At 38.0% G+C, this 16663-nt stretch overlaps 1 protein-coding gene and 1 long non-coding RNA gene across 6 annotated transcripts in view; one reads left to right on the forward strand and one right to left on the reverse strand.

Annotated features, from left to right (window-relative positions):
• Positions 1-2736, reverse strand: part of LOC121019081 (uncharacterized) — a 49401-nt gene extending 46665 nt beyond the window's left edge. Inside the window, exons 1-2 of one of the 4 annotated variants that reach the window (XR_005785433.1) lie at positions 2606-2734; positions 2017-2175 (exon numbers count right to left, since the gene is read on the reverse strand). This is a non-coding gene — a long non-coding RNA (uncharacterized LOC121019081). Of the gene's footprint in view, positions 1-2016; positions 2176-2605 lie in introns of all 4 variants that reach the window. The other 3 variants (XR_005785432.1, XR_005785431.1, XR_005785434.1) reach the window with 3 other exon arrangements.
• A 21-nt stretch (positions 2737-2757) lies between these two features.
• The window catches only part of C1D (C1D nuclear receptor corepressor), a 22291-nt gene continuing 8385 nt past the window's right edge, over positions 2758-16663 (forward strand). The window contains exon 1 of one of the 2 annotated variants that reach the window (XM_040458222.1): positions 2758-2820. The gene's annotated coding sequence lies outside the window, so the exon portion shown is untranslated. Of the gene's footprint in view, positions 2821-13307; positions 13346-16663 lie in introns of those variants that run through there. The other variant, XM_040458223.1, reaches the window with a different exon arrangement.

The raw sequence follows: 16663 nt of genomic DNA on the forward strand, positions 1-16663 counted from the left end.
ATCTTTCTTTCTTTTCTTCCTTTCTTTCTTTGTATTTTACATTTAGCAACTTGTAAGAATAATACAATACACTCTCTCATACCATTCACCTAGATTCACCAATTATAAACCACTTTGCACATTTGATATCGCTCTTCAATATAATTACTATTATTGTTACTATTAGTATTTTTCAAAATCATTTGAGAGTAAATTGAAGACAACATGGCCCTTTACCCCTAATCTAAATATTTTAGCATGCATCTCTTGGGAGCAAGAACATTCTCTAACATAATCATAGTGCAATTTTCAAACACAAAACATTTAACATATATTTAATACATATATTTAATTTTATATTCAATATAAAATCTATATTCAATTTCACCAACGGCCCCAATGATATTCTTTATAGAGTTTTTCTTCTTCACTGATTTGGGATTCAATCCAGGATCATGCATTGCCTTCTGCTGCTGTGTCTCTCTAGTTTCTCAATCTAGGACAGTTTCTCTTTTTTCCTTTCATGACATTAACACTTCTGAAATATAATTTTTTTAAAGAATGTCCCTCACTTTGGGTGTGTTTAATATTTTCTGAGGATCAGATTCAAATAATGCCCTTTTGGCAGGAATAATACATTAAATGATGGTGCAGTATTTCTTAGTGCATCATGAAAGGAGGCATGTGATGTCAGTTTGTCTCATTAGTGGTACTAAAATAGAACAACTGGTTCTATATCTAACAGATTTTGCTATTGTAAGATTACCATTTTTACTTTCGTAATTCAAAAATAGTCTGTGATGAAGTGTTTTAAGGTGGTGTAAATGTCCACCTCTAAATCAAACTTACACCTAATAGTTTTAGCATCTACTGATGAATCTCACCTGAGATTATTATTATGCTGGCTGTAGCAGTGATCTTTGTATGTTATCATTCAGAAGTTAGAAAAAAATTATAGTATTTTACTCTGATATTAATTGGGAGCCTGATTTTGTGATACATAGTTTGAATACTAAGATCTAAGAAACTCCCTAAATTCAACATCAGAATTTTTTTTTTGATCAACACTGGAATTTTCTCACTTCCTTCTTTTTTAGAGATAATATTGTATAGTGATAATTACTGTTACTAATAATTAATGTTTATTAAATGTTTACTCTGTGCTGAGCACTGTGGAAAGCCCTTTTGGTGTCTCATTTGACACATAGTTATTACTAGACTCTATTTTCCCCCATGAGAATATAAGGATCAGAGGCTAGTAACTTGACTAGGGTCACATAGCTAGTTTGTCCCAGCTACTTTGGCATACCCTGCCATTATTTCTACTGTGAAGTAATAAAATGGGAATTGATCTACTCTGGGAATGTTGTCAGTGCCTTTATCTTCCAGTTCCAAGGCCAGCTATATTGTTATATATCGAGTCTCTTTTCTTGCAGCCAAGAGCTGGAGTATTCACTAGTACTGAGGTGAATTCAGCCTCTTGATGTGAAATGGAATTAAAGAAACTGTGAGGTAGCATAAGGCAGTGGTTTTCAAATGCTATCCGGAGGCATCCCCCCCCCCCCCCCCCACTCCTGTGACGGGGGATTTTGGATAACTTTTTTTTTCTTCTCCTCCCCATTCCCCTACTCCCGCCAGTTTTATTGAGATATAGTTGACTTATAAAACTGTATCAGTTTAAGGCATACAATATAATGACTTCATATATCTATGTCTATATCTATCTATATCTAAAAAGTTAGGAATATAAAAATGATGCTGTTAATCACTTACAGTAGTCCCGACCTCATCCTTAGAGAATATGGTCCAAGACCCAGCAGCACCACCCCACCCAACAGCTCCATGCCTGAAACTGCAGACAGTACTGAACCCTATATATACTATTTTTTCCTATACACACATACTTGTGATAAAGTTTAATTTGTAAATTAGGCACACTAAGAGATTAACAACACTAGTAATAAAATAGAACAATTATAACAATATACTGTAATAAAAGCCATGTGAATGTGGTCTCTCAAAATACCTTATACTCACCCTTCCCGTGATGTGTGAGATGGCAAAATGCCCAGGTGATGAGATAAAGTGACATGAATGATGCAGGCATTGTAATATGGTGTAAGGCTACTATTGACCTTACAATAATTCTTCAGAAGGAGGGTCATCTGCTTCCAGACTGAGGTTAACCTCAGGTAACTGAAACCAAGGAAAGTGAAACCACGGTAAGAAGGACTACTACTACATTTTCAATGAACAGTTTTTCCTCTCATATACTGGCTGTATTTATTAAAATATAGTTTTGTTTATTGAAACTAATAATGAAAAATCTGGATTCGTATTTTGCCTTTTCCCCATTTTTCAAGAAATTCATTTTTTGCTGTATTTTACGAAGACATTTTTAGCGATGAATTGTAAAAATAAAGAACCTGTGCTTTCGCCACAGATAATTTGGGAGTCCGCTCTAGAAGGTTAATTTTGAGGTGGGCGAAGGGAGTGTAATAAGAACCAGGGTCCCGGAACCAGCTTAAACAAAAATAAAAACCTGACCAAAGCTTTAGCAACTAACATCGTTTTCTGGTTCAGTACGCTCAACTTGTATTACGGCGGGTGTCCGCCGAATACAAACCTAGTAAAAAGTAACCGCTTCCCGCCGCAACTCCTTCCACAGCTTTGGCCTGAGGCGCTTAAGAGTTTAGGCTAGGGAAAAGGAGCCAGCGGGGCGGGGCGAGCAGCGTGAGGTTATCAAAGAGCGCCGCTGGCGCCCGGGATAGAGCCGGCGCCTCATTGACGTCACCACTGCCCGACTGCTTTTCCCGGAGACCGGAGTAGAAGGCCAGCGAGGTATTATTCGCAGCTGGGGGTTGAGTTTGTCTCGTGTTTCTGCAAAAGTTCGCTTCTTCTGGGAATCCTCCTTTCTTCCCCTGGCTGACTGTGAGGAGCGGGTCGAGCTGCGTAGCCTTCGTGAATGCGTTCCCTCACACCCGAGCGTTGGGGGCAGCATTGCTTCAGGCCCACCACTTGGCTTGCCCTGCGGCTGCTTGCTGGCTTTGGCTAACCTTGGACCCTTACTTCTCCCTCTTGATCTGGCCTTTACTTTTTCCTTCTCAGCTCCTCCTATCAAATATTGGAAGGCGAAGGAGAAATTAAATAACTTAACAATTTTCAGCTGCCGTCAAATCTTGTTTAGGGAGGAAGGCCAAAGTGGGAAGTGTAGAGGAGTAACTTTACTGTGTTATCCACATTTTTCATTCACATATATGATCACCAACTGCCAGCCGCTGCAGTATTAGCCCACCTGAGTCGGTAGGCTAATCTCGATTTAAAGGTGAAATCCAGAGTGGGTACTCAAGAAAGTTTTCCTTTATGCCTCAGGAAGAAGGTTGGGTGCGATTCAAACTTCTGCTTAAAATTATCTTTAATGTCTTCCTGTGTGTTGACCGCAGTTCAGTTTTTGCTTGATGAAGATGTATGTGTCCCGCTTATTAACCTCTTTGGACTGTCTGATAATATACTGAAGCGAGAAGTAATTGTATGTTGACGTTGGTTCCAAAAATGTTGGATCCGGAAAAAAAAATCCGCAACTATTGAAATTGAGAGAACTGTTTGTGATTGGTGGAAATGCCAGAACTCATTGTTTTGTTGAAAGATAAAATAATGACAGTGTGAACAGTGGTTTTCCAAAATGCTATAGGATGTTATAGCTCCCTCCAATAGCTATGTTGTATGTATCACAGTACAGAGGTGATACAGTTTTTCATAACTGCTTTTAGTTTTTAGATGGTTCTTTATATGTGTTATCTCAGCTACTGTTTCCAAACAGTTGACCCTTCAAGTTTGGCTTTGAATAGTCTACATTGGATTAGGGTATTTGATCATTTTCACTTTAGTAAAATAATAACTACTACTACTAGCTACTAGTGATAACTGAACCATGCACTGTTCTAATAGTTTTACCAATATTATTCATTTAACTTTCACAATAGCCCTATATACTGTTACTCTTTTAGAGATGGTAATATTGTAATAAGGAAATTCCGTGGTTTTGGAAGGTAGTTTTGCTGCTTCATATCTATAAATTTGAAAATATTTTGAGTTAAACTAACATTAAATAATCAAAGTAAATTCATTACAATCTGATGTAATTATTCGTCTCAATCTTGAGCAACCTTTTGTAATTTCTATCTTTTTCTGTTATCGGGCTTTGGGATAAGTTTTTTTTAAGTTATTTATTTTGAGAGAGAGATAGAGAGCAAGCTGGGGAGGGGTAGAGAGAGAGAGGGAGACTGAGTAACAAGCAGGCTCCATGCACTGTCAGCGCAGAGCCTGATGCGTGGCTCAAACTCAGGAACTATGCATGAGATCATCACCTGAGCTGAAATCAAGAGTCTGACGCTTAACCAACTGAGCCACTCAGGCGCCCCTAAATTTGTTTTTTAGAGGTTAACACCTTTAAAAAGAAAAAGTTAATCTTTTCTCAGGGATTTTACTGTAAGTTTGAAGGAAAATTATAGGTGGTACTAACATGGGTTTTCTGCCAAAGGAGTGATATTATTGATGGATTGTTCTATATATGTTTCACCATTATTTTCTAAGAAAATGCAGTGCAAAAAGGTCATTATGGTAATAGAATTCTGGTGTGACATCTGCAGATGTCCTCTAGTTCCAAAAAAATTATAAATTGGATTTTTTTCTGGCTTAGTTCATAATTGTATGTAACTCTGCTTAGCATAGGAATGGAAATAGTCCTAGAATGTACATTATGGTACATTTTTCTTTTGGATTCATGTGGTGACTTCCTAATATCTTTAAGTATAAATTCTAATCTGATATTAAGATTTTCCAAAATTTGTCTCCAGTTTACTTTCATTGGTTTTAGACAGTTAACAGATAGTTACGAAGTACCTAATATGTGTCAAGACATTGTTAGTCACATGCAGATGCAAATGTCATGCAACATGAATCCCACCTTGAAGGAATAGCACAGAGGATACATAACCAGTGGAATGTTTTGAGCAGAGGACTGACATGATCTGATTTAGGTTTTTAACAGGATGACTCTGGCTGCTGTGTTAAGAACAGATTGTTGAAGAGTGGCATAGGCAAAAGCCAGGAGACTAATTAGGAAGGTGTTGTAATAATTCACATGAGATTATAGCCGCTTCACAATCTCATAGGGTGGAAAGAAATGAATATGGTGAGTAGTAGTTCAATTTTGAACGTATTTTGTAGGTAAAGCGAACAGATTTGTTTATGGATTAAATGTGGGTTGTAAGAGTAAGATAATTGTCAGGGTATGGGACTTGAACAACTAGAAGGGTGGAATAGCCATTAACTAAGAAGTGAAAAACTATGGGAGGAGCAGGCTTGTGGGGGAAGATTAGGAGTTCAGTTATGACATACTATGTTTGAGATGTCTATTAGTCATCCAAGTTGAGATGTTGAGTCTACCAAGTCTGGAGTTCAGTGGGAGTAGATCATTGCTAGAAAAGAACATTTGGGAGTTGTCAGCGAACAGATGGTATTTAAAATTGGGAGACTGGAGATAATCACCAAAGGAGTGAATATAAACAGAAAAGAACGTAGTACAAGACCTGAGTCCTTATGCATTTTAGCCTTTTTAGGTTTGGGGAGATGAAGAACTAGCAAAGGAGACAAAATGAATAGCTACTGAGGAGCAGGGACAGTTTTGAGAATCTGTGTTGTGGGATTCAGGGCCGAGTAGTGTGTTCATTTTTGTCAAATGTAATGAATGGATGGGTCATTTGAATCTTGATCTTTGAATTTATCAAGATACATGAAAATGTGTATGATTGATGGATATATGATAACTAAGTCTGGAGAACCATGAGAGTAAAGAAGAAGGAGAAAAGAAGGAGACGAAATTACTCCTTTATAGAGGAGAGGGCATTTGATGTTGGTTTAAAGAATTAATGTTTCACTGGGCTCAGAATACAGGGGATGGAGTTTAAGGACAGGTATTCAGAGCAGAGGGAAAGGCTTTACTTCTTTCTCTTCAAGGCCATACCTCCCAGGCTGCTGTTTTAAAGATACTTTTGCAAGTCCTTTCCTTTGTGTCCATTAGCCAATTCCTGCATTCTTGGTCATTGTTCTTGCTCTAGGCCTACTGAACGCTGCTAAAGAAATTCACAGAACCCCAACCAGGTCCTCTCTCAGTTGACTGACAATTCCTTTATTTATCCTTATCTTAGCACGGAATCTACGATGCCATGTAAATGAGTAATATTCACTGAACATTTACTACATGCCAGGCACTAAGGATTGATTCTGAGTAAAGACTTGCCCTGCATGAAGCTTACAGTCTAGTGTGGATGATGGACATTAATCAAATAATTGCAGAAATATGAAATTACAACAATGATAAGGAGAAAGAAGGATGCTGTGAGACTGTACCTAGTGGATATGAGGGGTGAGGGAGCGGAGTTAAGCAGGAAAAAAATCATGGTGGCTGGGAGTCCTCGCAATTCTAGGAGTTCTAGGGATAGCACACATCCAGAAAGGTTTTTGTAATGTGAGAAGAGGGAGAAAATGGCCTCATGGTGACTAGAAAATTTATGTGTACAGAAGGGAATCTATTCATATGGTTCTTTGAATATAATAGAGCTAAAGAATGTAGGTTTGATTTTAGCTGCTAAGTTGGGGAAATGACATTTTTATCTGGTATGTTTCTGGATGAAGTAAATTTCAAAGAATTGAAAAACTTATATGTAAATACAGATAATTATTATAATATGTTATGTATATTATTGTTTGAAAATAATAATTCTGAGAGTATAACATAAAATGTGCTCCCTACCTTCCTGCTTTTTGGTTTCCCAGGAGTAGCCACAGTTAACAGCTTCTTTTTTAAGAAATTTACATGGATATACAAGTATGCCTCCATACTCATGTATCTTTTTTCTTAAAAACAAATGAGTGTATTATATGTGCTGTTCAGTTTTTGTTGACTTAATACATCTTAGGAATCCGAGCTCTACTTTATACCTTTTCATGGCATCAGAGTATTTTATTGAATGAATAGATCATAATTTATTTAACCAGTTCTTGTTAATGGGCATGTAGATTGTTCCCTGCTTTAAAGTTTCAGTATTTTAGAGTGTTGCAGTAGATGTCCTTGAACATTATCTTTGGGAAAATGTACTCTTTGGGAAGTAAAACTGCTGGGTCAAAGAATTTGTACGTACACAGTTTTGAAGCACATTGCCAAATTCCTGCCACCCCCCATGCTCAATTTACACTCCAGTTAATAGTGAATGAGAGGCTGTTTCTCCTCACCTTTGCCCATATTAGATACTATCAATCTTCTTAATTTTTGCTTGTTTGACAGATGAAAAGTGGCATTTTGTTTTAGCGATTTATGTTTCTTTAATTATAAGATTAAGTAGCTTTCTTTATGTTTATTGGTCATCTGGATTCCTTTATATGTGAACTGCTGATTTTCTTTGTTCATTTTTCATTTGGATTACAAGTATTCTTTTTGTTGTTAAGTTGATTTGTAGAGGTTCCTTTTTATCTGTCTTTGTTGCAAAGATGGTTTGATTTGATGGTTTGTTTATTTATTCATTTTTGCATGCATTCATTTTTAGGAGAGGCAGATAAAGTATACAGCATCAGGATTTTTTTTAGAAGGAAATTTGTGACATTATTGAAATAATTAGACACTCTGGAATGTCAGCCTTTGTTGGAAATGTCAGTAATAAACACCTCATTTGAGGCCACAGGGTCTGTTTTGTTTTTATAAGCTTTGTTCAACAACTATCACAGATCTGGTGAGCACACCCAGTGACCTAGCTTCCCATTACCCCCAATTACATTTGGAATTGAAATGAGATATAGTAGAGCTGCTTAAGTATTCTAGACCGTACTTTCTATTTAGGTGTTTTTAAATTTATGAACTGAGTTATATTCTAAATGTTAATTTGTGAGTTAGCTATCTAATTTCACTATAGAAATAATGTACATAGGTTCTTATCTTGACTCTCAAAGTATAATTAACTCATGAAGGCTAGCTTTTTTTAAAATGCAAATTCAAGATGTCTTGTAATTTTCCCCCTATGTACTTAAGTATGCACCCTTAAATAAGGATATTGTCTAATATAACTATAATGCCATTTGCATACCTGAGTTCTTTTTTTTGTGTATTTGTTTATTTTGAGAGAGAGGAAGAAAGAGAGAGAGAGGGAGAGAATCCCAAGCAGGCTCTGTGCCGTGAGTGAAGAGCCCAGTGCAGGGCTTCATCCCACAAACTGTGAGATCATGACCTGAGCCGAAATCAAGAGTCGAGGCTTAACCGACTGAGCCACCCAGGCTGAATTCACCTCATAGCTGATTTCTAATTTCATAGCAAAATTATCAATGATCTGTTAGTGTCATCTAACACCTGATCCATGTTCAGATTTCTTTGTCTCAAAAATAATCTTTTTACACATGATTTGAATCAAGATCCAAACAAGGTCTACATATTCCATTTGGTTGTTAGCTCTCCCAGATCTCTTTAATCTCTTCTTCCTCTACCTCCTCTCCCTTTTCTTAGTTTTTCTTCATCCCATTTATTTGTTACAGAAACCAGGTCAATTGTCCAGTAGAGTATTTCTTATTCTAGATTTGTCTGTTTGCTTTCTTGTGATGTTGTTAACTTGTTTCTCTATCCTCTGTATTTCCTGTAAAATGGAAGTTAGCTTTAAGGGCTCAATTAGGTTCAGATTCAACTTTGTTTGGGGATGTTGGTCATGCTACAGAGATGGTGCTGTGTATATCACATTGCTTAACATCAGGAGATTCATAATTTGTTTGTGTCCTACTTTCAGTGATGTGAAGATTGATCTCTGGGTTTAAGTAGTGACAGTCTCGGGGCCTGTGGGTGGCTCAGTTGGTTAAGCATCCAACTTCGGGTCAGGTCATGATCTCACAGTTTGTGAGTTTGAGCCCTGCGTTGGGCTCTGTACTGATAGATCAGAGCCTGGAGCCTGCTTCAGATTCCATGTCTCCCTCTCTTCTCTCTCTGCCTCTCCCCTGCTTGCACTCTGTTTCTCTCTGTCTCAAAAATAAATAAACTTTAAAAAAGAAATTAGTGACAGTCTCACCCCTCCATTGTAAGCTTGCCCCTCACCCCTTTATCTGTCAGTGATTGTTGCCTGTATCTATAATTTCAATAGGGGTTGCAAAATGGTGATATATTTTTTTTTGTAATTTGTCATTCCTTCACATTTGTTAGCTGGAATTTGAAGTCTAGTTTTATTACTTGGGAATCTACAGTCAGGAATAACAAGACTTGTGGGGAAATTCTGTCAGAACAACAGCTTGTAATGCTAAGAATGTACCTTTTCTGCTATAGTTCTGGAGGCTGGAAGGAGTGTGATGGTCTTTTTGATGTGACAGCTTAGTGAGACTGCAGCCCCCAGATATTCAGTCCAATACCAACCTAGATGTTGCTGTAAAAGTATTTGTAGATGTGATTAAAATCCACAAATCAGTTGACTTTAAGTTAGAATATTCTAGATAAGCTGAGTGGGTTTGATTCAATCAGTTAAAAGGCTTTAGGAGCAGAGCTAAGGATTCCCTGACAAAACAGAAGTTCCACCTGTGGACAGCAGCTTCCTCTTGTAGCCAGGAGTTCCAGTATGCCCTTCCTTGATGGCCTGCCCTGCAGAGTTTGGAATTAGTTAGCCAGCTCCCACAGTTGCACAAACCTGTTACTTGCAATAAATCTCTTTATATATATCTCCTATTGGTTCTACTGCTCTGGGTGAGCTCTGGCTGGTACCAGGAGCAACTCCCCTGATTCCTGTTCTCTAAGAAAATGGGGTGGGGAGTGGTGGTAAGGGTCAGAGAATCTAATTTTTTTAGGGTGACCATATGACTTATTGTTCAAACTGGCACTTGTGGAAGAGAAATGGAGAGCTGGGCAGATGGCAGACTGAAACAACAGGTATAAACTGGGATTGTCCTGGGCAGATCATGACATAGTCATTCTGTGTGTCAGCCACTGGTGATACAACAGCAGTATGACACAGCCCCTTCAAGGAGCTTGTAGTCAAAGGGAAGTCAAGTACATCAACAGACATCACCAAATAGTGTTTTAGGTGACGTGACAGCTTGTAGTTGTGTTTCTCCAGAGAGAATGGGAGGGTGGCATTCAGAGAAATCTTCACTGGCTGAAGTAAAACCTGATCTTACCTCCAAAAATAAGCAAGGTTTGAACAAAGTTAAGTGCGAAGAACGGTTAATGTACAGAGAACCATACAGGTGAAAGGTTAGAGTGAATGAGCATGGCACATCTGGAAAACTGCCATTGTGGCTGCAGCTATAGGATTGGAAGAGGAGGGTGATGAAAGATGAGGTTAGACAAACAAGGGCCATGTAATAATAGGCCTGACATCCATCCTGAGGGGATCGGGAACTTTTGCAGGATTTTAAGCAGGGGTGTACAATGATCAGGGTATCCATAGAAAAATCATATTTTGTAACATCTCAAAATTGAGAGTGGAAAATATTGACAGTAGGGAGATTACTCAAAGGCTCTTGAAATGATCTAGCCAGTGAAAGTGGAGGAAAGCTTGTGGTGTAAGGACATTAAGGAGGCCAAACTGATGGGATCTGGGGCCTGAGGAAGGGGTAAGGGGTGATTCCTATGTTCCTGGCTGGACTGACCTCCCGGAAGTAAGAGAATCAAGGGTAGCAGATAGGGGGATGGCTTCTGTTCTATGTGTGATGCTGTGCACCCCTCTTTTCTCTTGCCTGTACTGTGGTTTCCCTTACCACTGAGAGGAAGAAGTGACAGTAACATCCTATAGGAGTTACTAGGGGAGGGTTCCCCCCTCTCTCTGTGCTTTAGTCCCAACCAGACTTAGAGATGGAAAGAGGCAAATTTTCTCATGTCCTCTTCCACTTCCACCTTTGCCGTTGGTACTTTAGAAGGAGGAAGTGAGGCGGAAGGGTGAGAAATACCTTTAGAACTTGGGAAGGAGTAAGGAGCAGAGGAGGGTGAGTTGTTTTCTTCTTTCTCTTCTTTGGGCATTTTACCATGTACAACTTTGGGCAAGTTATTGAATCTGAAGTAAGTGAGTATACTTAGAAGTGTCTGGCTCATAGGCAGTGATTTTCAAATGTTTGCTATTGCTGCTAATACCATACATGCATGGCGTCATCCTGGGATCTGAGTAACAAAGGGAACAGAGGGAAGTTTCTGCAGTTCTCTCCTTGTAACTTTTCCTGTGGAAAGAACAAATATTCAGGAACTGTCTGTGTAAAATGTTAGAAGAAATCATGAATTGGAGGGAATTTCTGATCATAGAAGAACCATTATTTTGTAGTCGGCCTTGCCTTTATTTTTTAGTTAGGAAAAAGGCAAGTGGTTCAGTTCATATTTAATGAGGGTAATTATTCTTACTGCCTTGCTTTCAGTGTTCACCCTCACCCATTTTAACAATAAATAACTACTTGTTTATTGGGGCTTAGGGACCAGGAATAATTGCAGGAAAAATCCCCATCATGATTCTAGGGAGGGAAATTATTCACTAATAGAAAAATTGGATGAAAACATTCACATTTAAATAAAGGCCTTTTTGTGTTTTTTATACTTGCAGTATTTGTTAAGAGCCAAAACACTTTGTTAAAATATGCCTTTATTTAAATTTAATGATTATTTTTATTACGATTTTAATACATGCTTTTTGAAATAACAAAATTTAAACAATGAAGAATGAAGAGTTAGAAAAATGAGTCAGCTTTGATCCTATTCCCTAATCTCTGACCCTTTTCAGAGAGAATGTCTCTTTTTTGTATATCTTCTTCCAGACCTTTTTCTTTTTTTTTTCTTTTTTTTTAAATTTTATTTTTTCCTTTTTTAAATTTACATCCAAATTAGTTAGCATATAGTGCACAATGATTTCAGGAGTAGATTCCTTAGTGCCCCTTACCCATTTAGCCCATCCCCCCTTCCCACAACCCCTCCTGTAACCCTCAGTTTGTTCTCCATATTTATGAGTCTCTTCTGTTTTGTCCCCCTCCCTGTTTTTATATTATTTTTGTTTCCCTTCCCTTATGTTCATCTGTTTTGTCTCTTAAAGTCCACATATGAGTGAAGTCCTATGATTTTTGTCTTTCTCTGACTAATTTCGCTTAGCATAATACCCTCCAGTTTCATCCACGTAGTTGCAAATGGCAAGATTTCACTCTTTTTGATTGCTGAGTAATGCTCCATTATATATATATACACCGCAACTTCTTTATCCATTCATCCGTCGATGGACATTTGGGCTCTTTCCATACTTTTGCTATTGTTGATAGTGCTGCTATAAACATGGGGGTGCATGTGTCCCTTCGAAACAGCAAGATAAATGCCTAGTAGTGCAATTGCTGGGTCGTAGAGTAGTTCTATTTTTCATTTTTTGAGGAACCTCCATACTGTTTTCCAGAGTAGCTGCACCAGCTTGCATTCCCACTTCCAGACCTTTTTCTACATATCTTTATATATACCGGTTTTTAGAAACAAATGGCATATGTTTGATACATATTGTTTTGTATACAATGTTCTATGAATTTTTTCACCATTTCTCATTTGTGTTACTACATAAAGATTTACTTCTTTGTTTTTAATATTCTCTTGGATGGATGTGCTGTAATTCATTTAAATGTTTCCTTATTGATGAATATTTAGATTAGTATTTCCAGTATTTTGTTAGAGATTTTTCATTCAACAAATGTTTATTGACTGTCGGGCAGTGCTAGTGAAAAAAACACAAAAATTTCTGCTCTCATGTAGTTCCCTTCTTTTGGAGGTGGCCAGGCAGTAAATGAATAAATAAGTCAGATGCTACTGAGGACTCTGAGGCAGAGGAGATCGGGAGTGCTGGGAGTGGGGTGTGTGCCTGTTAACATAGGTAGTCAGGAAAGGATTACCTGCAGGTGACCTTTGAGTAGAGCTCTGTTGAAGGTGAAGTACTGTGCTCTGAAGCTCCTGGTGGGGGAGAGGCATTCTAGGGAGGGAAGAAGAAGCACAAAGGCCCTGAGGTAGGGGCATACCTGATGTGAAAGAGCAATGAGGCTGTTATGGCCTGAGTGGAATGAGGAGATGAGGTCACAGAGGAGGTAGCAGAGAGGGCTTTTTAGGCCACTGTAAGTAAGGAGTTTGTCTTTTATTATTTTTTAAAATTTTTACTTAAAATTTTGTTTCTTTTTTATTTTAGAGAGAGCCCGCACATGAGCAGGGGAGAGGGGCAGAGGGAGAGAGAGAATTTTAAGCAGGTTCCATGCTCAGTGCAGAGTCCGACGTGGGGCTCAATCTCATGACCCTGGGATCATGACCTGAGCTGAAATCAAGTTGGACCCTCAACTGACTGCCACCCAGGTGCCCCAGATTTTGTTTTTTATTGAATGAGGTGTGGTGAACCTTTGAATGGAAATTTCCTAAACTATCAGAATGGAAACAAGGAGGTCATTTAGGAGGCTACTGCAACAATCTGGGCAAGATACAGTGATGGCTTGAATTTACTTGGATCAGGGTGGTCTCAATAGAAATGGTAGGATGTGTTTGGATTCTAAATATGTCTTAAAGCTAGGGTGAAAGAGAAGAATCAAGGACCACTCTGTAATTTTAGGTCTGAACAATTGGGAAGGTGGAGTTGGAAACACTACAGTAGGCAAGATTTGGCTTTGGGCACATTACATTTGAGAATCTATTAACATCAACCAGAGGTATTGAGTAAGCAGTTGGAAATATGATTTGGAGTTCAGTGGGGAGGTCAGGGTTGGAGATAAAGACCTGGGAGTCATCAGTATATTAATGCAATTTAAAGCCCTGAGCTCACCTAGTGAGTAAATTAGAGAGGAAAAGAGAATCAAGGACGCCTGTGGGCATTTCAAGGATAAGAGGCTGAGGATATGAGAAGGATGCTGCAAAGGAGACCAAGAAAGCAGCCACGAGGTAGGAGGGAAATCAAGAAAATGTGATGCCAAGGAAATGAAGAGAGTGAACAGTGTCAAGTGATGAGAACTGGGAATTGACCATTGAATTTAACAATGTGGCTGTGTGGATGACCTTGATGAGAGCAATTTGAATGAGAAGGAGGGGGCCCGATTGTGGCCGAATCAAGAAAGAATGGAAGGAGAGGAATTGGGACTGTTAGTGTAAGCACCTGTTTTGAGGGTTTGTTCTAAAAGCAATTGGAACTGTTATTATAAGCACTTCTTTCAAGGATTGGAAAATGAGGCTTTTGCTGGAGGGGGATATGAAATCAAGATATTTCTTTTGTTGTCAAAGATGGAGAAATAAAATGTTGTAAGCTTATGGATAATGATGGAGCAGAGGGAAAAATTGATGCAAGAGAAAGTGGGAGAGATTGAGAGAAGAGTTCAAGGAGTGCATTTTAATAAATTTGTATGTATGTATACAGAAATTTCTCTAAGCTAGATTCTTAAGAGGATTTCCTGAGTCAAAGGGTATGTATGTTTAAAATATCTGTACCAGTTTATGTTCCACCTTCATTGTATACCCTTGCCAACATTGAACTTTGCTAATCTTTAAAATTATTGCTAGTCCAATGGGTGATATTTTTTTAATTTGTAGGAATTCTTTATAAAATTGAACTAATCCTTTTTTATATTCTGGGAAATATTTTCTCCCATGCGCTTTCTTGCCTTTTAACTTTGCTTACGGTATACTTTTACCATGCGGATTTTTTTTCTTCCAGTTTTTATGTAGTTAAGTCTGTCATTCATTTCCTTTCATAGCATTTGTGTTTCATTTGGATTATGTAAATATTTTATATAATCTTTTAATAAGTTTATACGTTTGCCTTTTTAATTCATCTGGAGTTTATTTTTGTGTGTGTTATGAAATAGCTATCAAAGTTTTTCATCTTTTTTTGTGTTCTTAAACAGTTAAATACTGTAAGAAGTAACTGTTGCTTAAAGGTTTAAAAGAAAATACCTAGATCTTCTAGGCTTGGAGCCTTTTTGAAGGGTAGATCTTTGACTTAAACATTTTCTTTTTTTTTTTCTTTTTCTTTTTTTTTCTTTTTTTTTTTTAACGTTTATTTATTATATTTGGGACAGAGAGAGACAGAGCATGAACGGGGGAGGGGCAGAGAGAGAGGGAGACACAGAATCGGAAACAGGCTCCAGGCTTTGAGCCATCAGCCCAGAGCCCGACGCGGGGCTCGAACTCACGGGGACCGCGAGATCGCGACCTGGCTGAAGTCGGACGCTTAACCGACTGCGCCACCCAGGCGCCCCAAACATTTTCTTAATAATCTATTTGGTTTATGTACTTCCTTTTAGGTTAATTTCGGTAACTGATTTTGTTTTCCCTCAGCACCACATTCTTTTCAGCCAGATTTTCAAAGTCATTGGCTTAAAATTCTACATAAAGAGAAGAAATATAAGTCTTCTTTATATTTGCAATATATCCTTTGTACTTACACCTGTATTTGGGCAGCAGATGCTGGAGCCTTTCACAGATCTAGGGATTGGTTTAGCTGTTTTCATCCCTCATGGCCCAGGTCTTCTTATTGCCCTTCATCTTGGGGTTATTCTTACATTGTCCTTCTCTCTCTCTCTGTAGGGGATTTCTGGCTTCTTGGATTGCTTTCCTATCACTCTGGTCCCATTTGCTCTTTAGCTTACAAAAATTTGTACTGTTGAAGTCTGCTCATGGATACATGCCCTTCTTGGTTTCCAATATTACTATGGACTTATTTTTATATTTCTTCTGGCATTTTGGAGAGTTTTGGGGAGGGATCAGAGGCAAATGTAAATTTTCAGTTAGCTTTTTGAAATAGGAAGTCACAATTCCTTCCTGTGGGGTTTTCTTTTATCAGAGTTCTTTGTTTAATTGCTGGTTGCACAGTAGTTAGAGTGTAATTTTACAGCACAAGTAGTGATCATCAGATGGATTTCACCTTCTTTTTTTTAAGTGAAACCAGATGTCTCAGCAGAATATACTTGTTGAATAGAAATGTTGATATATTGTCACTAAATATTCCAATAGTACTTTTTAAAGTTGTGACATAGGCATCATAACATTTAGAACTATAAGGGACTTTACAGATCATTAGACCAACTGTGTTATTTTATGGATGAAGTAGTTGAGGCCCAGAGACTTTTCAGTGATTTATCTAAGGTGACAAAGTCAGTAATCAAGCAAGACAGAAAGCCCAAGTCTCTTTACTTCAATTCTGCTATGTTTTGCTCTTTCACACATTCTTGGTGGTTCTGCTTAGCTTTGTAATATGAAAGAGGTATTTTCAGCTAATAAACTTTTTTTAAACCTAAAGATGATACGTATGGCTTGGGATTACTTCTGAAATTTGGTCTTAGATATCATATTAAATGCCTTGATGTGGATTTTGTTTTTTCTCACATAGATATTATATATTAAGATACAAATGTGAATTTTATTTTTTTTTATTTATTTTTTATTTTTTTATTTATATATGAAATTTATTGTCAAATTGGTTTCCATACAACACCCAGTGCTCATCCCAAAAGGTGCCCTCCTCAATACCCATCACCCACCCTCTCCTCCCTCCCACCCCCCATCAACCCTCAGTTTGCTCTCAGTTCTCAACAGTCTCTTATGCTTTGGCTCTCTCCCACTCTAACCTCTTTTTTTTTTTTTTCCTTCCCCTCCCCCATGGGTTCCTGTTAAGTTTCTCAGGATCCACAT

This window comes from Herpailurus yagouaroundi, unplaced genomic scaffold (assembly GCF_014898765.1).
Source record: "Herpailurus yagouaroundi ecotype Mexico unplaced genomic scaffold, PumYag 221, whole genome shotgun sequence".
In the NCBI taxonomy this organism is placed as follows: Eukaryota; Metazoa; Chordata; class Mammalia; order Carnivora; family Felidae; genus Herpailurus; species Herpailurus yagouaroundi.